We start from the raw sequence: 25997 nt of genomic DNA, 5'->3' as shown, positions 1-25997 counted from the left end.
ACGGGAAAAAGTAACTGATAAAATGATTTTTATAACTTTTGTACTCTCTTAATATGAAAGAGTTATTTCCCCTACTCAAAAAAGAGTTAAATTTTTTTAACTCAACTTGAGTGAAATACATTCTTATTTGAGCGAAATTCTTGCTTTGCGTTTACTCAAACTTGAGTGGTATTTATTAAGCAATATTTGAGTGCTTTTAGATCAAACTTGAGTGATTTATTCATTATTCAATTGTGTGCGAGCTATAAGCTGGAATTTCTATCGTTTTATTTCAAAAAGCAAACGATAATAAATCTAATAAAATTTTTATGTTCTGTGATCTAAATAGATTATGTCTTCGTTTTTATTTTACGTTTAATTTTTTTTTCTGGAGAATATGTCATTTAATATTTTGAATTAAGAAGAATTAAAACAATTTTAGTTCACAACGGTATTTCTGAAGAAGACGCTGTTTTAGATATACCTGAAGTAGATATACCTAGTTGCTTTTATTTTGAAAATAATTTTATTTTGAATGTGTTATATACACATTACATTTAAATTAGCTGTTTTTCAGCGTTTCTCAATAAAATATTATTCATTTAAATTATTTGTCAAAAAAATTTATTAAAATTGAAAGTGTTAATTGCGGATGATTATGGAATATTAAAAAAATCTGATTCCATGCTAGAATCTTTGTCAAAGCATGTGGGAATATATTATATCTGATAAGAGTTTTAGAATTTTTTCAGATTTCATATTAAAGTTTTAACATTTTATTTTAATATAATAAATTTATATCCCTGTTTTAGTTTTTTGATGTATAATTTTGGTACAAAACATTTCTGGATAATTCATTTCATATCATTCCATACTTCTTTTATAAAAGATATTTACGAAATTATTGTTAATACAGTCTATAATTGCTGTTATTTAAATTGCTTTCGATTAATAAAGTTGACTGTCTTTAATTTATGAAAGTTCACCTTTCTAATATCCATTCATTCAAATCAGAATCTTCTGATGTTCAATGCATTTTATTATAAATATATCATTCAAAGAAAAAGTGTAAAATATTATATTTAAAAAAATAATGCAGTATTTTGAATTTTTCTGCTTTTATCCTGCTTTTAGCGTTTATTTAATTGGAATTCAGAATTAATACTATCTTCGTATTTCATAAAGTATTTATCACATTATACAAACTATTTTTCCTTTGTTGCTAGCATAAAAGTTCTTACCCCTTTTCTTCAAGTTCAATTTTCGAGGCAAAATTGAAAATGCGGAATTAATATTTAATTAAAAGTACAATGCTAATTAAAGTATTTGAAAATGCAAATAAATTAAAATTTTTCAATAGTTATAGATTAATAGTAAAAAAATAGGAGCAGAATTAGAAATAATATTTATTATGAAATATAGTTCAATTTGAATTTATATACCTACATCCCAGATGAAAATAAACTGTAGTTTTTCTACAGAACTGAAGTAATTTCATAGTTTTTCTAGAGTTAACTGCAAATTTTCTGTAGTGCAATTTTAACTGTAAAAACACTGCAGTTATTTTGCAGCTAATGAGAAGTAATTTCTCAGTAATTTATTTCGAAAAAACTTTGAGCTATTGTCTACAAAATTACTGTAGTTTAAGTGAGGTCACTTTAAAATCATAAATTTAGAAAAAACTGAAACTTTAAATCCGTGGTCATTCTGCAGTAAATTTGAAATAATTATGCAGTCATTGTTTCAGAAGTATACTTTCTGATGAATCTGCAGAAAAACTGCAGTTACTTGGCATTGTTGTAAAATTGAAAGAGTTTGATGTCTTCAATCTTGTTTTTCTAGCTGGTATATTAAATTTTTATAAAGTTTTTTCTTTTTGATTATATATTAATTTCTTACAATTAGGTAAAAATTCTAAACATATATATTGATGACGGAAATAACGTGCACTACTATATTCACAATAGTTAAAATTCATAAAATACATGCTTGATTTATTTGATGTAATTATTTATAATTCAGAAGCGATACAATTTAATTAGTTTAAAATATGCCTAAAATTAGGTATTTAAATATTTCTGTATTTTAATAATTTTATTAAAAATGTCGGTTTTATAAATTTTTATTATTTATTTCTTTTTGACTTAAGAAAACTATGTTTGAGCAAAGTTTATGGTAAAAACAGTATTAAAGTAAAGTCAAGTAGTTAATGTTAATTAGTTATTTCTTTTATTCGAATTCATACTAAGCTAGGATTATTGCAGAACAAAAATTATACTTATTTTTTTCTAATCGAAACAAATATATAGTTTGGATTTTAAACAAAGTTATATCAAAAGAGTTTGCAAAATTGAGTTTGAAAAAGGGTGTTTAATCCAGATTTTTTAGCTTCAAACGTCTTCCTCAAAAATTAATTATTTCACTTAGTTTCAGAAATTTGTCTTAAAAAAATTTAAGCAATTTAAAACAATGTTCCCAGGGGCCCAAATCAGGGGGGAAGGTGGGCGCACGATGCGCCCACTTAAAGCTTGGGGGGAGGGATTTAGACGAGAGAATTTTTTTTTAAGTACATAAATAAAAGAAGCAACATAGCACTATTTCGAACAAGTTAACATGGAAGGGGAAAGTTAGCAAAATTTTTTTTTTTGGGGGGGGGATGAATGCGCCCAAGTGCTTGGGGGGGGCACTGAATATACCTTTTTTATTGCTTGAAAATAAAGCTTTATAAATTATACGAATAAATTTGTTCGAAAAAAAATAACTCATAGTATTTCCAATTGAACCTAAATGAGCATAATATTTATAAAAATTCGTTTAGGGCTCCTTACTTTTAAAAATTAAACTTAAAAGAAAAATGACGAAACTTAAGGGAAAGAAAAAAAACTCAAATCTTCAGTGATAAGGAATGTTTCATAAAAAAAACTCGTAAGTAATAATGCATTTAATTGTTGTTTTACCGTATACAATCAAAACAATTGGATAACCATAAAATGCTGCTATTCAAACTGTCAACTCTGAAAAAAAATTTTTAACTGTGTTTTCACCTTATTTGATTTAACAAATGAAAACTTTATCCTCGCCAACGAGACCCAGCTTATGAAAGTAATTAGTTCTTTGTAGCCGTCTTGACACAGGACTGTAGCCGAGTGGGTTAATCGGTCAATCTCACGACAGACGGGAAGCGAGTTCGAATCCTCAGGTTACACAGAGTCGATGGCCACAGCGAAAACTTTCAAAAGTACGATACTATCTAATTCGATATTCAAGTTCAACAATCGTTAAGATAAAAAGAAAATTCCTATATAAGGCTTTCATTCAAAAGGAATTTTTTTGAACAAAAACTATAGTATTTTCCATCGCTTACGATAGATGGCACCACTAAATACAAACATTTTGTATATTAACAATAAAATTTTTGACTGCAATTTACAGAAAATCGCTCAAATACGAGTTAAAATCACTCAAGTTTGAGTGAAAACGATCCACTCATGTAATACTGAAAGTCACTCAAACTCGAGTGAAAATATCTCAAGTTTGAGGGAAATTTTTTTCACTCAAATTGAGCTATTTCCATATAACTCTATCACTTGAGTGATTTTAACTCAAGATGAGAAGGCCGGTTTTTTCTAGATGAAAGAGTTAAATAGCACTCAAGTTGAGTTATTTTCACTCGCTCTTTTTAAGAGAGTAGGATATTATCCCAAAATTTACATTTTAATTTGAGTGTAATTCAAATAGAATATTAAATGATAGATGGACAGATATTTACAGCGAAAGAGGAAATTTAATTCAAGGCAATGACATTATATAGACATCTATGACACATACTTTCTGATGTCGGCAGTACTTTTTTTTTAATCTTTATTGATTTAATTATTTTTTATCAGTAAGTAATATACAAATTGTTCCGTAAAGTGATTCGTCCGACACTGCAATTAGTTTAGATTTCGATGACGCTTTTTTTTTTAAGTTAAATATTAATTTGAGATCTCCAAATGAGTATACACCGAAGAGCCATTACATTATGACCACTCTGCTAATAACATGTAGGACCACCTTTAGCCCTCAAAACTGCTAGCACCCGCCGTGGCATTGATTCCACAAGGTGCTGATAGGTAGTCTGAGGTATCTGGTACCAAGCGCTAACCAACTGGTCCTGCAATTCCTTCACATTGCGAAGGGATAGCGTGGCAACACGAATTTGGTTTTCCAAGTAGGACCCCAAATGTTCCATTGGATAAAGGTCAGGTGAAATTGGGGCCAAGACATGACTTGAAAGTCACTGGAATGCTCCTCGAACCAATCTATGACGATTTGACCTTTATGACATGGTGCATAATCCTGTTGGTAAACACCATCCCCCGCAGGAAAAACTGTTGCTATGAATGGGTGAACCTGGTCTGCAACTATGTTCAAGTAGCTTACAGATGTCAGGGATTGTTCTATGAGGATTATGGGTCCTAATGTGCCCCATGAAAACATTGTTCCTGGGCGAGAAACCATGAAGACCTGGGCGAGCCCATTGTTATAGATGGAGGGTGGTCATAATGTTATGGCTCTTCGGTGTATATTTGTGCTTTCATTATTGATATGGATTTCAGAAATGCATTTTTATGGGCTGTCTTTACGAAACACCCCGTATTTATGTCACATCATATATCATTATCAATATCACAACATATGCAAACTTTGTAATAGTATGTTATGTTGTAATAGGTTGTCAAAACTGTAATATTTTGTGGAACACTAAATATCATATCATGTCAAAATTGTAATATATCTAAATAATAATACCATGACAAAATTTTAATATTATGCCAAAATTGTAATATTATGTCGAAATTGTAATAAGATTTTTTTCTTAAATTTTCAAAAAACAAATACCAGTTTCAGTATTTTATTTATTCACAGCCATTGTGACAAAAGCGATTACTTTTTGGAACAACAAATGACGATTTTCAAGTGAGAGGACAAGAGTTTGGTTTAGTTTGATTTGTCGGAAAATCAATTAGTGTTCACGTCATTTATGTCAAAAGTAATAAGTGTCATTTAAAAAGGCTGTCATTTAAGTAGGGCTGATTTGTTTTTCTATTGCTCGTTCTAAAATTTTGAAATACAAATAACCTTCTCCTCCTATTTGTGGTCATCAACTTTCAATTTCTCAAATTAATTGAGCCCATAACATACTAAAGATTTCTTCATATTAAAATAATTATAGAAAAATATTAAACAAACATGATTAAGAAATGCATCATTTTCAATTAGATTGAAAGGCAAAAAATATTTTTTCAAACGTATAACGAAAAATGTTCTATACATCATTTTCGGAAAACGTGAGAGCAATTTCGGTGGAAGCAAAAGTTTATAATGAAAAACTGGTGCACGCTACGCTTTTCGATTTAAGTTTAGCAAAATTAAACTAATCTATCGAAATAAACTACGTTTTGATTCCACTTATAAATATTAGTTGCTAAAATTGTTATTTCACTTATTTTTTTTTCTTTTTCTGTATATATTTTGCGTCTGCTTGTTTACTTAAGTCAAAAATAATCAAATATCAATTGAACAGAAAGTAGCGGTACAGTTTGCTTTACAATTTGAAAAAAAACTTGTACCTTATACTCGTATATAGAGCTTCTTTTGAAAAGTAAACGCTCTAACTAATTAGAAAAACCTTTTCAGTCGACGAAAAAATCTATTTTGCAATAAAAATGAAAAATAGAGAACTACACTCTATTTTGTGCGATCAGAAAGTGATTGAAATTTGTATTATCATCAGAAACAGAGTTGCCACTTAACTGAAAACGAATCTATTACAAAAACTAAAACATTAAATAAAACTCTTGCAGACACTATATTCTACTCGTGTTAATTAGAAAATTATTGAAAGTATAAGGAGACGTATTTTTACCGGTTATACCCTAGTTAGTCTCACTTTTGGTTTGCGATAAATTTGGCGAAAAACCCTGCTTGTGACAGTATGTAAAGGAATGAGGCCTACAATGAAACCAATCACTGAGATAAAGTAGATATTCAATTATTCTAATTGGTCAGAAAAGAATCAAAAACTTCATTGAAAAATTCCACACTTACTAAAAGCGCGTTTGTAACAACGTTGTTAGAAATTGTAATATTGTACGAAATTCTAATACTTAAAATAATAATTACAATTTTAAAATAAAAAAATAGTGCGTGGAGTCCCTCCGCGCGGAAGAAGTTAAACTTCGTAACCCGCGACGTTAATTGTAGAAGAATCAGCAGTCGTAGAAGGATCACTAGTTTTACTCAAATACTCTTTTTTCTGCTCCGCTCGCTTCCGTGCTCTGTAATAACGGTAATATTGTGCATGATGTGAAAAATCGTTTACAAATTTTAATTATTCCTAACGGGAAAATCATTAGAATGATTTTTTTATGCAATACTTTAACATTAACCATTGTTAGAAACAAAGTTTTAAACAATTCTGTTCATGATTTTGTCAAGTTCTTTAATGCTTAGTTGTCTTTTACAAGTTTAGTCATCAACGTAAATGGCACGTGAACGTTGCTTCGTCACTGAATTAGCAACTCCAAAATTATCTGAGACTACGTATTTATTTTGCTCATGTTGGAGCTTTTATATAGTGTTGCTGGGAAAAAATAATGTACAATTTTTTTCAAAGACTTAAGGAGTGCTTTGACGAATCCATGCCATATTTAAAGAGAACAAGTGTAATAATATTAATTTTTTTTATAAATTTTCTTTTAAATAACCAACGATATGACTGAATGGACCATGGGAATAAAGCCTCAAAAATCCTCAGCCAGAAAATTTAAATAGCAAATTAATGCATGCTTGCTAGCCGGCACTTTGGAACATGTGAAGAAATCCGAAAACTAGCAAATTATCGGTAAATAATACAACCAAAAACAAAGCTAACCCCGCGATATTAACATTAAATTTTAAATAATCTGGCTAACAACTTAATCATCAAAAAGACCGTTAAAATTTCATATTCCCTACAACAACAACAAAATTTTGTGGTAAAAGAATAAAGCAGCTTAAAGAAAAAAAGTTACAAAAGTATATTTTGATCATTTAATTAATAAGTTATAATCTTCTATTGTATAGAAAGTTGGCCGTTACATTGATTGTTATGAAAAGAATAAGAGTATTTTTATTCTTTTTTTATTAAATGAGATAAGAATTAAATAATTTATTTCATTCAATTATGACAGGATTAGAATGATTAAAAAATTTAAGTGAATGAAAATAAATACATTTAAGCTATAGGTTACATGTAATGATTATAATACCATCGCAATAGACATAATACCTGAAAAAATAGCCCAGACTACATAAACTCTATTTTTATAAGTTGCATGCAATATTTTATTTATTATTTTACCTTGCAAACCCATAAAAAAGTTGTTTCTTTTAATTTTTTTAACTACTTTATTTAATCTTTAAAAAAATTTATTTATACTTTAAAGTAGTTTACTATCACAAAAACTATCGAATCTCGATCATCTTTTAATTATTTTGCAAGTTTTTCAAAGTTTTCTATTCTTTATTCTATTATTCAGTTATTGTTAGCTCTACTTTGTTGAGCTTATTTAAAGAAACGATTACTTTTTAAAATTAGTAAAACATTTTTTTGTGAAACTAATGTCTGGACAGCAAGCCAGCTCGTTCAAACAAACCACAGACATCCCGTTTTTAGAAATACTTAACTATTAAAACTAGTTTGTTCAAAGTCTAACGAAAAGATAAACTTGTTGCCCTTTTCAGAAGAATGTAACATGGCTATTGCCTTCTGTTTATTTTCGCATTTTTAACAACATAAATGCATTAAATGAAAAACACTTAAAAATTCTTTGATCGTTAATAAATATCATTTACTATTACAATCAAGATATAAAGTTATAAAAATTTCTCACCATTTTTTAATTCGAAAAAAGTCGTCTGGAGTTTCTTTTGTAAAGAATAAATACAAATATTCCGTTTTTACTTCCTATTGTTTACTTCTGCATTTGGGTTAACTCGCTCAGCAATACCATAGGCTACGGCATCCAACTTACAACATTTTCTACTTATTTTAACAACAGAAAAAAACACCTTCTATCATTAAACTTGATGACCTTTTCAAAAGTAATAATGTTTTATATTGAGCACATATTTAATTGGAATATAAATAATTAAAAGATTACAATTTTACTAATTAGCAGTCAAATGTAAATAATTAAGACAAAAAAATTTTACTAATTAACAGTCAAATATAAATACGCAACTTAAATTTATTCCAATTTTACAACTCCTTATAATTAAAATTGACGTCACAAGGTCACATTTTCTACCTTCGTCGCCTTGGTAACAATGTGACAGGGAGCAACGCTACTCTTTTTATTCACACGGTAGTTACGGAGTACGCTAATACCATGGTAACAGAGAAGAAAAAGTGGGAAAAGAAGTTGCAGTTTTAAGATATCTACTTTATATATCTTTAGAATTCAAGCTTAAATGACTACCTGTAGAATAGCTATTTATTATATAAAAAGAATACAAATATAGCAATGTGATTTAATAGTTTTTAGTCCTACAAAGTAAAAGAGAAATGGACAAAATATATCTGGTGATAAAGTTTGCTTTAAAATGCAAAATAAAAGAAGATATTCGTTAAAGGATATTTTTGAAAGATCAGACGTCTTCATAAATAACATTTTTTATCAAATAATGAAAAAAACGTATGTTCAGAAGTAGATTATAGTAAAATTAACCGTGTTTCTGGCTCTATGGGAACACCAAGGAGAATAATAATTTTTATCTAAGTTTTCTGGTATTAATATTGATAAAATTAGCGCTAAAATACAATTTTATAATATGCGATAAAATGTGTCAATTTTATCATGATATCTTAGAGCATGGCATGGAAGACATTTATTCGGGTAAAGTTACTTTTCAGTTTTATATTTTTTTAATAAATGTGTGGTAATAAGAGCCAAAATTTTATGAACCAGAATTTCAGGTAAACATTTACCATACGAATAGAAAAATTAAAAATTCAATGTTTTAAATACCGAATATTTTGGTTTTATTACCCAGAATTATAAGGCTTTTTTTAACCAAAAATGTCATTACTATGCAGTAAGGAAATTTTACCTGAATTTTTTCTCAGTGTACAATTTTTAAAACTGCTGTAAATGTTTAACTAGTGTTCATGGCTGTTAGGTTAAGTCATGCCTAGGGCTGCAAGTTTCTCGCGGGAAAAAAGACCCCAAATTCGCGGGAAATTTTGAAAAATTACACAAATTCTAAACTCAAAAAAATTTATTATATAAATGATGCAAAAGACAGAAATTGAGCAAATAATAAAGAAAGCTTAAAAATATACAACAAAAGTATTTCTCTGAATTTCAAGCAATATTAATATTTTTATTTAAATGAACAGAATTTTGGTACAAAGTATTGTACATTGTCAGATTATTCTCATTTATCCTTCGTCTTTCATTACTTAATACATTTTTATACTTAGAAAACGATCTTTCTGCGTCATCGCTGTTAGGCACCGACAAACCTCGAATTTCCACTTTTGCCAATTTTGGAGCGTTCGATCTTTGATTTCTAAAACTCGATCAATTTTCCTTCACCAACGCGCAATTCCTTGAATTTATTTATAATTCCTGTTGCTTTGTAAGAAGTAATTGCTGTGAAAACTCAAACATTCTACATTCAAACTACTAGTTACAAGTCCCTACTAACTACTATTCCCTCCCTTCATCTAAGAAACTGATCCATATTTAAGAAATCACAAGAAACCGCCAAGGAAAAATGAACTGGATATGTAGAAAAGCAGTAGAAATTTTATTACCCAGTGCAATAGCATGTATAACAATTTTTCGGTCAAAGATTTGATTTATAACATTTTTCTTCTTTTGTGATTCCAATTTCTTTTGTACTCTTACTGACTTCAGAAAGGTAGTTACCCTCCCTAAGTGTAGAAAGGCCACCTTAGTTGACAAGATTGTGATTTTCTCTGAACTATTTTCATGTCATTTTGCTATTGATTCACTCCCCTAAATATCTAATCAATTTTACATGTTCAATTTAAGGCTCAGAAAAATAAAAAATTCTGCTTAATAAAAATAATAAATAAAAAATGAAAAAAGAAATTAATTTTTAAGCAATTTTCGCGCAAGTCAAGACATATTGAGAAATTCGCGGATTTTAGGAAAAAAGATGACAATTTCGCGGAAATCATTGCGGAAATTCACGCCGCGACAAACCTGCAGCCCTAGCATGCCTAACTGTAGCCAAAGTCTACTATGATAAAAATGGAGCAAAATGCCAACATAAAGACAAGCCACAATTTTGTGAAAATAAAATCGTTATTCCTTTACTGCCAGCTGCTTGGTAGTAGTAAAAAAGAATTTGAAATTTTCAAAAACAATTATCCAATGTTTTGATGGCATCTTAATGTAAAAAGATGGATTGTGTAACAGAGATCATGAACAAATCAAAATAAGCAACAAAAATATACTGATGCAACAAAAATATCCGGAAATATTTATTGTGCGAAAAAGAGTGCTAGTCACTTTTTCTTATAAAACAAATTTAACGGAGTTCCGTGTAATTTATAAATAAATTCTTCATTATTACAGATTTCTAAAAAATACTGTAAGAAAGAATTGTATGTTTGTTGCCTCACTTTTTAGCGAAATTATGCAAATATTATTATGAACTATTTTAAAGTGAAGCAACATTGCCGTATAATGAAGAAACATTACCGTACTATAAAGGAAGATTACAGTATAACGAAAGAACATTGCCGTATAATGAAGGAACATCACCTTCTTAATGAAACGTGTAAAAGTTTGTTTTACAGCGAGTTAGTAAAAACGTCTCAAATTTGAACCATAATGTCGGTAATTTAAACTCAATACTATGGATATATTTTTCTAATTTCAGAAAAGGCTCCAATTTAAAACATATGTCTGTTTTAAACACTTTAAACTATGTAGGTAGGTAAATACTTTATTTATTTTGAGCTAGAGCTGCGCAAAGGGCTAGTGGCGTCTCAGGGAAACATCCCTGAGGATAATCCGAAGACATGCCATCACAATTTTAATCCTCTGCTGGGGAGATGTCTCCTCCGCCTTGTTAGCTCGAAGACCTACACCCAAAGTAGAGCACATTGCGGTAGACAGTGTCGAGGCGGATGCCGCACACCCTCGGTCTCTAGGCAGCCTAATCAAAATTAAAGTCAACCACCTGCTTACTGACCGCAACCAGTAATGCTTGTCTTTGTTTATCTACTGGTAACGGTGTGTTTACGATCATTCTACTGCGGGACTAAAATATGTTGTATCATCATATAATCAAACACGAGAAGAAGAAACTGTATTTTAGCGTTATTTATTTAGACTATAAACTGTTGCTATATTCTGTATCAAATTTGAAACATATTTCACATTTTCTCACTTGTTGTGGCATGCCCTCCAACTGTCTGACGAAATCAGGCAAGATTCAGTAGACAGATAACCCGCAGATAATCGAGAACCAGAAGGGGAGAAGCGTATAAGCCTTCACTGGATCCAAGCAGATCAAGATGTGTTCTCTTCAGAAGCCTGTAGAGCTTGACATTTAGAGCAGACTTGTCACTTGTTGTTTCCTAAACATATTTTGATTTTTCTTTCAATCGAACTTTGTATTTAATATTTTACTTCAAAATGGAATGAATATTTAAAACTGTATGGTAAACTAACATAGCAACATTCAGAAGTTTGAAGTTTGCTTGATGTACCACCACTTTTAAAAGCAATTGCTTGATAATTGGAAAATTCCTTTCTTACAATATTAAATCCGTATAAGTGGTGCGATTAAAAAGAAGAAAAAAACTTTTATCAAAGTATTTATCGTTCTTGAGATATTAAACTATTTTATTATCTTGGATGCTTTCTTTCAATATCCTTAAAACAATACTTGCAATAATAGTTTTGTTTCAGTACTCCGCAATCACTGCGAAAATCTTTTTCATTTATTTATAATACTTCCTACAAGAGGTTAGAAATTAAGGTCATGGAACAAACAAAATTAGTCTTCGATTAAATGACTCCTTCGAGAATGATCCCTGACCTTGGGGCAATTAATTTCACATTGGTTCACAGAATCTAATGCGAAATCGATACAATTATCTCTCGAATCTAAACTTTTTTTTTTTTTCAGAAAACGTTTATGGAGAAACGTAATATTTTCGAGTATATACGACAAAAGCTAATATTTAAGATATTGATATATGTTTCTAATAGAGAAAATTTTCGCGAAATTTGTTGTCTATTATGAAATTTGATTTTAAGCTAAACTAAACTATCGACAAAAATATAGAAATAATTTAAATTTCTTTCTCATGGCTCCCCATTTCTCACGCTTCTCTATTAGGAACTGTATCTTTGTGTGCTTCTGAACAGGTTATAATAGGAAAGCACCCCTAGCCGTGTACGACTACCTTTCCGGAGATGGGTTTTTATGCAATCTCAATTCTGATAATGTGTCCCAACTTCCCTAGAAGTTTTTTTTTTATATTTTCAATACCCACCTGTGCTAACATTTCTTCAGTTCAGACATTTACTCAGAAAATAAAAGAACATCCATGTCTTGCCCACGATTTGAACCCTGAACCTTTCTGGTGCAACTTCCCTGAACCCCTACACAGCTCGATCGGCACTCCCCTAGAAGTCCATCATAACATTTGCGCAGTCCCCTGCTATATGAAATGTTTTTAAACTCGTTTAAAAACGCTTAAACTCGTTAAAACTCGTTAAACGTTTTTAATTTCGACCAAAAAAAATTTTTTTTCAAAATAAATCTGTAGTTTCGGGAGAAAAATTAATTTTAGGTTTGAAATCCCCACACTCAAAATGAGCAAGATCAAGTATTTGTATAAATGCAACAAAACATTTGTTTCCCTGCGTTATCACTGACATGAGGCTTCCAAGAGTGCAAGAAATGTAGGACTCAAAGTGCGCATCCCGTTTGTCCCGCCTTATGATGTTTCTGGCAACCCTCAAATTCACGAACTTATATCCAGCTTTAAATTATGATTTTCATTATTTGCATAAGGCTTCTTATTTTTTGTTTCATGATTTTAAATTATAACGCATTGGCTTATGTTGAATAATTTAATATTGCGCACACAATCTAGCCGCTTACAGTGTCGTAAAATCTTATTATAATGAAAATAAGCTCTGAATACTTAACTAGATTAATATTTAATCCTAATACCTAACTATATTTAACTATGTTATTTAATAATTTTATTTAACAAGATAGGAAAATTATTTTAAAAAGAATCTGTATTAATGAATATTATTATCAAGTTCCATTCTTACTTATTTTGCATTTTATTCCTTTGAAAGATGTTTGGTGACGACGCAAATACATAACTCAATTTATCTTGAAAGGAACTAGATAAAGATATTTTAATCAAAGAAAATGTCCTTTTAGAATTTATTGTAAAGAACGAAGTCCTCTGTATCGATTTTTGCAATATTCCAATAAGAATATCCCTGGAAGAAGATTTTAAATAAATTGTATGTCAAATATTCTAAAACAGATGTCCCCTCTGTCTCTTCAAATATACGCGCACTGATAAATTATTGATAATTATTATCTACCTTCACTTTCATGCAGAGTACTAGTTTCTGAAAATCCCGTTAATAAATTTTAAAAATTGAATATTTGATGACGAATGGATAGTGTCAAAGAATGTTTAAAACATCAATACTTAAGATAAAGTAACCATGGCTGAAATAGAAATGTTTGTACTTTTGTAATAAAACAATAATTTAGCACACTAAAATTGTTCTTTCATTTGCAGATTTAATTCATTAATATCACCAATAATAAATGAGATTGAGTTTTCAGGACTGATAATGTGTTGTATTTGGCTATTTATAATTATAACGTAACCACAATTAATTGAAATAATAGTAATTTGTCATTGACTTCAATAAAATTTTCAAAAAAATAATATTGTTTCACGAACTCAAATAATATGCCCGTGTAATTTTAAAAAAAAAGGCTGGTGACGTCATTATAAGCATTACATTATAAACCCAGTAATGTCATGTCATTATAAGCCAGACTTTAAGAATTTGGAACTTTAAACCTAGCTTTAAAAATTTGAATTATTTAAAACTTTCTAAACTATACTATTTGAAAAATCTTTGATATGAAGGGAACTCAAATAATGTGCCTGTGTAATTTTAAAAAAATGCTGACTGTGACGTCATTATGAGCATCATATTATAACCTTGTCATGTCATATCATGTTCTATATAAGACTAGTTTTAAAAATTTATAATTTCATAAATTACTTTTTTTCATAAATTTATTTTTGTAATCTAATTCTTATCTAATTTTAATTCAATTAAACCAATTATTTAAATTTCATCACGTCTTATAGCAAGTGAATTTAAATATTTTATTCTCTTCTTAACAATTAATGTAATGGCTAACTTTTAAAAACAATACAAATGCATAACTCATCAATTCACTGTCGCTACTAAATGGAATATTAAAATCCATTTTAACTCTCTCCTTAAGCTAATTTATTTCTCTAACAATAAAAATGAGTCATTTACTGGGTTATATTAGTTATTGTGGTCTTTTTGGCGATTAAATTGCAGTCAGATTATTTAATTATCGATAAATTGCCAATTATGGATATCTTCTGATACTCTTAGGCGTCCGTTAATTACAATTCTGTCACTTCTTATTTTAAATTCTTGACGTTAGGAATTTCCTCCTCAGTCCGACTTCATGCTGAAAATGCATCTCTTTGTCTGATGATTTTTTTTTTTTTTTTGAATTTCATGATTTTTTTTATTTTTTGACTTTTTTGACTCTTTTTTTAATTTTATATAGCCATTATAAAATATTCTTTAAATAGAAACAATTAATGTTTTGATGTATCTGTGAACTATTCTTTTTTTTTACAAAAGCAATATGCAACTAACATTTACTATAATCGCGCCTCCATAAAAATTATTGGAAATCATGCTTCCTCGTCACAAAACTGGAAGAATTGCTACCATACTAACTTTAAGAAAAACAAAAATAAAAGTAATAAATATTGAAAAAAAATTGGTAAAGTGTTATATCTTGCGCTGTATATAGAGAGTGCTAAGAAATAAACGAAATTGCCGAAATACCTTTTGATCTAATGATCAGATTTTCACGTACTAGGGACTCAATCTGAATGGTTTGAGTGGATGACCTCAAATATGCTAATTGATTAGTGCACAGCCACGATGACTCAGTGAATAGAAAGTTCGCTTCCAATAAGGTGAATCGGGTTCGAATCCCAGCATATACGAATTCCGCATCCACCTTGCACCAACCACAGTGTTTACGTGAAATATCCTCAGTGGTAGACAGATCATGGGTTAGAGCTCCTTTGTTGTCAAGCTAACTGTGGGAGTTTTTCGTGGTCTTCCTTTCCATGTAACGCAAATGCAAATTAGTTCCATCAAAAAGTCCTCCACGAAGGCAAATTTCACCCAATACTTAATCCAGGAGTTCCCTTGTCTTTCGGATTGGGTTCAAAATTACAAGGCTATGGAGTTGAACATTAGTAGTCGTAAACTCCAAATTGGGTCAGCTGTTCAATGACGGTTAGAAAATAAAAAATATACTATAAAATAAAATTGATAGTTACGAAATAGTTACGAAATCAATCACAAAAACGTTTTTTTTTCTGAATAAACATAACATTTTTCGACTGTTTAGGATTTCTGACCTTCAAAATACAGGAGGTAACGTCAAACTATTTATTTGGTCTCAATAGGCCAATAACAAAATTTGGGCCCCTTAAATCCAGTTTTACCTTTTGCGTATTTCGACATATCTCTACCATTTTTTAAGACAATTGAAAATGTTTGCACAGAATCATAAAATTCGTTTATTGAAATATGTAAGGACGCAAAAAATCTTTTTTAAAAATTATATATTATTTTTTACTATTTTATTTAATAAAAGTAGAAAAGATTTTAATTGCCAAAGTATACAAATTTTTACATCATTTTAAATAATTTAATTTTGTATTGCAAAATACAAATTTCACGAAATCGGTCAAATAGTTCGTGAGAAATTAAATTTTATAAAATTCAGATATTTGATATTCTATTTCTGAGAAACTTTTTCACCAATTTCATTGAAACTTTGCATTTGCCATGTTAAATTTTAACTCTTTAAAATTATGTAAAAATTGCATACCTTGTGATTTTGTCGACTATTATATAATAAAATAATGAAAAATGATAAATAATAGGAGCAATTATTTTTGTGTGAAACTGTCGTTAAGTTAACGAACCTTAAAACTGTGGGGGAAAATGTCTCAATTCGCTTAAAATGTATTCATAATGTGGTGAAATACGCAAAAGTCCAAATTTTGGAGCCCTCTCCTAATCAAAATATTGAGGCCATATTACCCTGATTTCGGCTCTCTCATGTTCTCTAACAGTTAGAAAACCACATAATTAAGAAAGAGTTCTTGCGTAGAATTACCGAATTTTCAAAATTATAGTTCATATTGCAATTTGGAAGAAAAAAAAATCTATAGCTTTATAAGTGAATTTAACCAAGTAAATAGTTTTTATGGCATGCTCTATGGTATCGTGATAAAACTACCACATTTTACCGAATTTTCTCACTCATTATAAAACCATATTTTACTGTTATTATACCAAAATTATTAACAAAGTGCTTTAGTAAAATTTACTGAGCTTTTTGGTGTTCTCATAGAGCCAAAAATTTGGTAAAATGTGCCATATTCTGGTTCTTCTGAACATGCTTTTTTCAATGTAAAGAAACCAACATTTATAGTCACTTAACCAACATTTATGTACCATATTCTGGTACTTTTAAACAAACTTTTTCTCAATGTAATGAAACCAACATTTATAGTCACTTAAAACAATTTTTAGTCATAATTCATAGTCAGTTAAACAATAGAGAGTCATAGTTACCTATTTGACACAGATAACGTATTTTAAATATCATTAGTTAAACATTAATAGTGTTTTGTGTTTTTAGAATCCCATTTTCTCATGATAGGGACAAAAAAATTTATATTTTATTTATTTTTAAAATACTGAATTTCTGTTTTTTTTTTAATAAATACAAAAATAACATTGTACTTTTTTGTATATTGAGTGCTATATTGTGTTCACAACAATATTTTCAGATCTCTTAATTATTCCCTTGCTATTTTTCAAAATGCACCATTTAGTCCTACCACATCAATTTGCTCCATGATCCCCAATACTCGGCAATTTTTCCGATTGTGATTCGTTTGTTAGAATTTCCAAATGTATGATGCTAATTTATATTAAATTTAGTTCGTCATTGAGTTAGCGAATTAAGACTTTCTTTTCCTTATTCTCAAAGAAACTGAATTGTTAATGAAGAAATCTTTTGATTGGGGATTAGATTCTCAGACTTTCTTTTGATCAGAACTTCCTGAGAGCAGTGTCTAATTTAAACCGGCTGCAAATAAGATTGGGAAAAGTTTCATTAAAATACTTCAATGAACCACTTTTGTTTATAATAAGGATTTCATATTGTTATAAATCATACTTTCTTAAGTCAAAAAGTACGTAAGATTATAATTCTGAAATGCACTTCTGTGTTATTCAAAATAATACTAATTAATATTAAAAAATGAAATATCTCCTTAGCAAAACCTAAAACAGGTATGACTACTTTTAAAATGAACTTTTAACTATTTTAACACATAAAACCAAATGTTTTACATTAATTATTTAAACATAATGAAAAGTTTATTTATTTCAACTAGGTATAAAATCTTCACAGTTTGAAAAATAAAAATAAACTCAAGCAATGCCTAACACAACTAAACATTGAAAAGTTGCGAATCAAATTACGATTAATAAAGTACCTGCACTTTGGGAGCATCATCCATTAATTTCATTTTTCAGTAAAATCCAATTGTACCGCAAAATATCATACCTTAATTTTTGCAGTAGTATAGTGGTTCAGTAATTGTACGGTAGTTATTACTCTGAAAATTACTGTATATCAGATATTTTGTTCCATATAATATGTTGGTAAAAATGGATTTTATAGTAAAAAGTACCGGCAGCATGAGTGCTAATACTTTTTACCGTAATATGATCGAGAATTTTTTAATGTATAGGTAAATTACTGAATAATATGTTTACACATGACATTACTATTTTTAATTACAAAATCAATTTTGAATAGAATCAAAGTTTTATTTTTTGAAACAGAGTTTGCCTTATTAAATAATTTTAAATTATTATTTCTAAAGGTAAAAGATGTAGTTAAACTAATGTAACATTTCAACTGAGTTGAAAATAACATTTGTAAATTTAATTCATTGTTAGAAACAAAATTTTATGCGAATTTGTAAAAATATTTTTTGTTTGTGTAGTCCTTATTACGGATCTAAATAACTTTAATGAATTAGAGTTTTAAAGAAGAAGTTAAATTTAATATTTATTCAAGAGGAACTACTCACATAAGCTTATAATTGAATTCATTTAACATCCCACTTCAAAGGAAAAACTATTCTTTCTTTGAAATAAACCTCGGATCATTGCTTTCGGTCATCAATTAGTTAAAAAATATATAATTGATGATTTTCACGAACTATATGACTTCTTCGATCTTTAATTGAATTACTTTTAGCGAAATTTTTTTTAATAATCATGAAACATTATCTTATGTAATTTATTCATTAATTTTTAATTAATGTAAGTAATTTAAATAATATTATCAGATCAGAAAAATGTTTAATTGCTTAATAACAAACTCAATGGTAACCGGCTTCCCTACAGAGATAAATGTTAATGGAGTTATAAGGTATGTATATTATATATATATATATATATATATATATATATATATATATATATATATATATATATATATATATATATATATATATATATATATATACATAGATCGTGAGTTTGACTCCCAAAATAAATCAAACATATGACATACATAAAAACTATACTTTAAAAACTATATACGTTATATACTTTATAAACATACGTTAAAAATTATACTTCAAAAAAATAAAAGCATATCTATTTAAAAGCCAATCCATTTATTTATGTTATTAATTCAAATTAATTTTAAATATAAATAATTGTTTGTTTCTATTGAAATGAATGTTAGTAGTGAAGAAATTTATTCCTTTTTTCTTTACATTCCAAAAACTACAGATTTCGCTTTTAAGTAATCTTTAATCATAAAAAAAACATTTAACCTTAAAAGTTTAAACGCTTAAAAAACCTTGAAAGTTTTTTTTTCACAAATAAAAATAAATTATAATACATAAGCAGGATATGTTAATAGTTCCACCTTTGTTACGAAATAATATATAAACACAAAACTGAATTAAAATCTTACCCCTTCTTTATTCTTCTCACGGCTTTGCCATCGTTCACATTTGTTTGTTACTATATTTCATTGAAACTTTCGTTCCTTAAATGTTATTAAAAAATTTCTCATTCATTAAAATTTTGATACCTTTCAGATTTTAACTAAATGCATATCTTTCACTTTAAAATATATTAAATTACACATTGTTCACATTTATGGTTTGTTGCTGTATTTCATTAAAAACTTTTGTTCCTTAAATGTTATCAACAAACTTCACATTCATTAAAAGTTGAATTCCATTATGATTTTATACTTAATTCATATCTTCTAGATAAAAATATGATAAAAATAACCCGTTGTACACCTTTGCGTTTTGTTACTTTATTTCTTTAAAAACTTTTGTTCTGTAAGTGTTACCAACAAAGTTCACATTCATTAAAATATAGATACTATTCACATTTTAAACTAAATTCATATTTTAGATTGAAAAAAATATTTTAATAAATAAATACATTGTTTTTATTTGTGATTTGCTTTTGTCTCACGTTAAAAACTTACAATCTCCATCGGCATTATTCATTTTTATTAAAATTGAAACATTATTATGATAAAATATTTCATTAGTTCATTCAATATAATTTCATGCAAATTATTTTCATTAAATTTCAATAAAAGTATCGTACTTTTACTTAGACATATTTAGGAAAAACCTTGTTTGTAACTTCAGTGCATTTTCCTCTTCAAGATTGAAAATTCCATGTCATGAATCGTGGTTGCCGTTTATTGCTTTTTAAAACCAACCTTCGACGTGATCGCCATAAAGTATCAGTTTCTTGAACAGATTACTCTGCCAGTTTCATTTTTTACTCTTATTTTTTGCTTACTAATGCCTTTTGTATCATAAAACTTTAAAAAGGGATGGGCTCGAATTTTTATCAACAAACTGTTTACATTACCTTAATACAAAAACTGCATATATAAAAAAAATATTTTTAAGCAAAATTATTTTATTCACTGGCACACATATTATTTTATAAATTTAAAAACAATCCCGTTCAAATATATATATATATATATATATATATATATATATATATATATATATATATATATATATATATATATATATATATATATATATATATATATATATATATATATATATATATATATATATATATATATGTAATACAAAAAGTAAATACTCTTGTATTAATAAAAGAATTAAATCTCTTTCGTTTTCATAAAATGTCTTTGTTAAAGAATAAGCGTAGAGAGATTCTATTTTAGGAATTCAAGGCTGAAAACATACCATTGAAATATAAATAGATTTATATTTCAAGGGAAGAGTTATTTTTAGAATCGTTCCCTTTTTCGATACCATATAAGGAAGCAGAAATGATTTTCCTTAATGCGTAAGGTTACAAGGAATGTACGAATGTGCCTTTTTACTTCAAATCTATGTTGGTATAAAACGTAAGAGCGCATAGTTTTGCGTGTCCTTTTCATAATGATGTGATCCAAATAAGCTGTGCCGAAATTGTCCGGAGTCTTGTCCACTCCCCCTCCTTTTCAGGAGTGGGGACGTGAACTGGTAGCAGTACCAGCCTACATTTAATAAACCTGTTTAGAACGTATGATGGCTTATGACTGCAATTATTTCAAGCTAAATACAACACTAATAACAGGGTTGGAGCCCTGTTATTACAAGACGCCAGGATAGTTATTTCTTGCGGAGGAAGTTTACCCATTTTGACTGCTAAGTTGAAATTTTCCCAATTCCATCAACCCCGGAGGAGAAAAAAATAGGCAGTGAAAAAAACGTTGAAGGAAGGAAGGATGGCGATTTTCCACCCGTACTACTGGTACCTCGTCGCGCCTGAAATGCTGTCCCCTGAAACCAGAGAAAGTATCCCATCCGATGACCCTACAGTGTCCCATCCATCGAGTTCTGATGTTCATTAGTGCTCAAAAAGAAATTTCACTTTGGTTCAAAAATGAATTAGTCTCTTACAAGAATTGTTTTCTAAAAAAGGGAAAACAAAAGAGAATGTGCACGAATTTTAATCATGAATATTCATGAATTGCTACGATTTAAGTGCGAGAAAAAAAAAAAAAAAAAAAAAAAAATTATATATTTGGTGTCTCTCGTCAACGAAAAATGGATGAAGGTCAAATGAAAAGGATTGACTGTAGATATATTTTTTTCCCTCTCTCATTTTTTTATCTGTCTCAATGTTATGCTTAAATATTTTAGTAATATTAGATATCAATAGTAATCTAAATATTTAAAAACAAAATAAATAAAAAGAAATTTAAGTAAACAAAATTTTGAAAAAGTGCATGTATCAAAGCTTAGGAAATATCAGAAACCACAAATGTTGAAATTAAATTCTAAATAAATGACACTTGTTGTCCAGTTCGTTGTGCATAAAAAGTTTTGTATATTTTTGTGTGAAAACTTTTTTTTGAAAATTTTAGTAGAATAGTTATATTTCATCAAGTAAATAATCATTTAACCACACAGAATCTTAAATTCTGATTAAATGACACTTGTTGTCCAGTTCGTTTCCATAAAATGTTGTATATTTTTGTGTGAAAAAAATTGTTTTGAAAATTTTGGTAGATCAGTTTTATAAATGTTTCATTTTTCTTTCTGTTTAATTGACTAAACAGATAAATTGCATAATCATGTTTTTCATATTTTTGTCATTGTAAATAATTTTTTTCTTTACATAATTGAAAAAAAAGATGTTTGTAGTAGGGAAAAAGGAACAATCGTACCAACCTAAAAATTTTAAATTTAAAGTATTCTAAATTTTATTTTTTTTGGCTCACCAAAAATTTTTTTTGGGGGGGATGTAATACAAAAAGTAAATACTTTTGTATTAATAAAAGAATAAAATCTCTTTCATTTTCATAAAATGTCTTTGTTAAAGAATAAGCGTAGAGAGATTCTATTTTAGGAATTCAAGGCTGAAAACATACCATTGAAATATAAATAGATTTATATTTCAAGGGAAGAGTTATTTTTAGAATCGTTCCCTTTTTCGATACCATATAAGGAAGCAGAAATGATTTTCCTTAATGCGTAAGGCTACAAGGAATGTACGAATGTGCCTTTTTACTTCAAATCTATGTTGGTATAAAACGTAAGAGCGCATAGTTTTGCGTGTCCTTTTCATAATGATGTGATCCAAATAAGCTGTGCCGGAATTGTCCGGAGTCTTGTCCACTCCCCCTCCTTTTCAGGAGTGGGGACGTGAACTGGTAGCAGTACCAGCCTACATTTAATAAACCTGTTTAGAACGTATGATGGCTTATGACTGCAATTATTTCAAGCTAAATACAACACTAATAACAGGGTTGGAGCCCTGTTATTACATATATATATATATATATATATATATATATATATATATATATATATATATATATATATATATATATATATATATATATATATATATATATATATATACAGCGTGCTGTAGTTATGTTAAAACTTGCAAATAAAATATACATTCGGTCATACTTCATTTTCAGTTGATCATATTTGATAATATTTTTCAATATCCTTTAAAAAAAATACTCCACAAAATGTATTAATTGAAAAGTTTTAGATTGAAACTATCACCCACAAAGCCTATTGAGATAAAATGCATGATCAAAACTACCAGAATACAGTAACCTTTATCGTGTTTCATGGAAACTGCATGGAAAGTTTAAAAATCTAGGAACTTTTTACCGACGTGCCCTGGTCAAATTAAAATATTGTGTTATATTATGTGGAAAAAAAATTGGTAAGTGTGAAACTTAATAATTTTACCATGCAACCTTAAAGCAGAACATAAAAACAATTTATTCAGCTAAATTTACTTTTTTGTTTTGTATTTTTTACTTAATGTGTGAAAATAAGATCTGTAATTTTGAAAATATGAGTTTCCGGTAAATTGTTACCACATGACTGGAAAAGTTACAAAGTCAATGGTTTGAATAACATATATTTTGGTTTCAAATACCAGAATTACTCTTTTATTACCAGAAATTCCATTGCCATACAGTGCAATAATTTGACCAGAATTTTATTCTCTGTGCATTTGTGCTTTATAAACAACATAATCTTTCATAAATGCAATTTATTTTTAGAGAACAAAATTAAGTAACAGAGCACTCTGATTAATTATTTATCTAATTATGTACTTATACGTAATAAAGATGTTATGTAATTCACCACCTATTTTTGAGCAATTAAACATGTCCACAGTTATTTCCCTCTGAATATGCTTAAGAGAACGTTTTTTATTCAAACACTGCTTCAGTTTCATTTTGTTATTTAATAAAATGGTAGATTTGTTTGTAAAATTAGTAAAACTTAGGACGTTATTGCGAATAAGCTTAAACAAATCCTTTTAAAAATCAAGACCAATTATGAACATTATAAAACAAGTTTTAGCGAAGTTCATTGTTCTTTTCTACTAACTATTCCAACTATTTGCCATTAAGTGAATTAAAAAAAACACTTCTCATTCGGACAAAATAGTCTTATAGCTTTCACACAATTATCGATTAAGTATTCTTTTACTTCTGTCTGAAAAAAACGCATTAGTCTTTATGGATCATTAAATGCATATTAAATAAGCATAAAATGAGAGTAAAAACGATAGCATAAATCAAGTTGTAAATATGAAAAAATGTACGCTTTAAATTCTATAATACCTTCGTATATTTGTAATTTGCCATTGCTGTTATAGAAAATTGAAAAAGAGATGATATTTTAAATAGACAATTAAATTGAAAAAGCAAATTAATTTGAAAACTACTAAGATTTACTTCTGACGAAGAAAAATATTCTGGCAAAATTATCGTACTGTACAGTAATGACATTCATATTAAAAATAACCATAATTCTGATAATAAAAACTTAAATATACGGTATTCAAACCATTCTTTTGGTAACTTTTCCTCTCATATGGTAGCGGTTTACAGGAAATTCTGATGTTCAAAAATACAGTTCTCATCACCATACACTTAGTAAAAAATGCAAAACTGAAAAATAAATTTAACTGAATAATTTTTTACGCCATTCTCTAATATATAAGGATAAAATTTCTAAATATGAGCGAAATTTTCGAATTTTATCACATATTATAAAACCATATTTTATTGTTTATTTGACCAAAATCTTTGCAATTCGGTAAAGAATTACCAAGCTTCTCAGTGTTTCCGTAGAGCTAGAAGAACCATATTCTGATAGTTTAAGCCATGCTTTTTTTTTCTCAGTGTAACTTCAATGGTATTAAAAATATAAATTTACAGTTATGATTAAATATTCTTTTAATTTAAAATTTAATCGTTTTTCAACAAGTTAGCCAATTATTCATATTGGCTATGTTTTGATTTGTTTTACGAATATTATCATAAATTTGACATTTCTCATTTTCTTTTCTTTTTTATTTAATTTTAATTCCTTTGCATTAATTTTTTTAAAACATAAAATTTTTGTATATGCTGAGACAAACCAAACCATAGAAACGAATCTTTTCTTGGTGCACACAAAAAAAATGATCTCCTAAAAAGAATTCCAAAGTACCTTAAAAATCTAAACTCATATGGCATATTTATGTATTTAAAAATACCACGTTTGCGCAACAACTTTTACATTAACTAATAACCCTAATCGTGAGTTTTTCGATTTAAGTCATGCTACCTGCCGACTTATCCTCTTTGTGCCAACTGGTACATAAGGGCTCAAGTCTCTTTTTCGAGATACCCTTGTCCGGAGACAGTCATCCTGCCTCCTCCCATTCATTTAGCTTCACTTTGCACAGATCTTGGTTCAGGTATCTTTGCCCAATAAATCTCGGCCATCCTCCCTTACGCTTTCTATCAGGTGCTCAAGTAAATGTGATATTATCATAACTATCCCGTTTTAGACGAAAGGTATTTCCATCCATCATCTTCCTTTCAAAATTTCCTCGTGAATGGTCTTTATTAGTAGGTCTTTATTTGAAATAGTGTCGCGCCAGAAAATTTTTGAAATTATTCTTAAACACTTTTTCTATTTCAGTTTTGTGAAGGTTCCAACATGCAGCACCATACAAATCATGTTCTAAGAAATGCTCTGTAAAACCATGTTGTTAAAGTGAAATTTCAATACAACTACTGTAATTTCAATTTTTTTAAAAATACTTACCTTTTTATCTAAGGTGTAAAAAATTACTTTCATTCACATTACAAAATCAAATTTTTAGCCAAAAGAAAAACATTCTTTATTTAAAACTTCAATAATGTAAGAAAAGAATAAATCTTGTTTAGGAAAAAAGCAAAGACACAGTGCCAAAAACTGTCAGATAACGCTTTTTAGAAGATTAGTAAAAACGTTGCTTTAAAAAAAAATTCGAAGTGAAACGTTTGTTATAAAATGTTAAAGCTTTATCACAAACGTATCAAAAGCAAACCAACTTTCAATATAAATAAAAAAATATTTCCGGATAACAATTTAGATTTAGAAATGTTATGTTCTAAATTTTGATGACAACTTGCTATGTTTTTTGAACTTGTCATCTTATCTGCTTCGTAGAAACCGAAAACAAAACTTTAGAAAA

This window comes from Parasteatoda tepidariorum, chromosome 2 (assembly GCF_982258835.1).
Source record: "Parasteatoda tepidariorum strain Cologne lab strain chromosome 2, Ptep-v5.0, whole genome shotgun sequence".
Taxonomy (NCBI): Eukaryota; Metazoa; Arthropoda; class Arachnida; order Araneae; family Theridiidae; genus Parasteatoda; species Parasteatoda tepidariorum.
The sequence above is the reverse complement of the archived record's forward strand: the minus strand, read 5'-3'. Positions refer to the sequence as shown.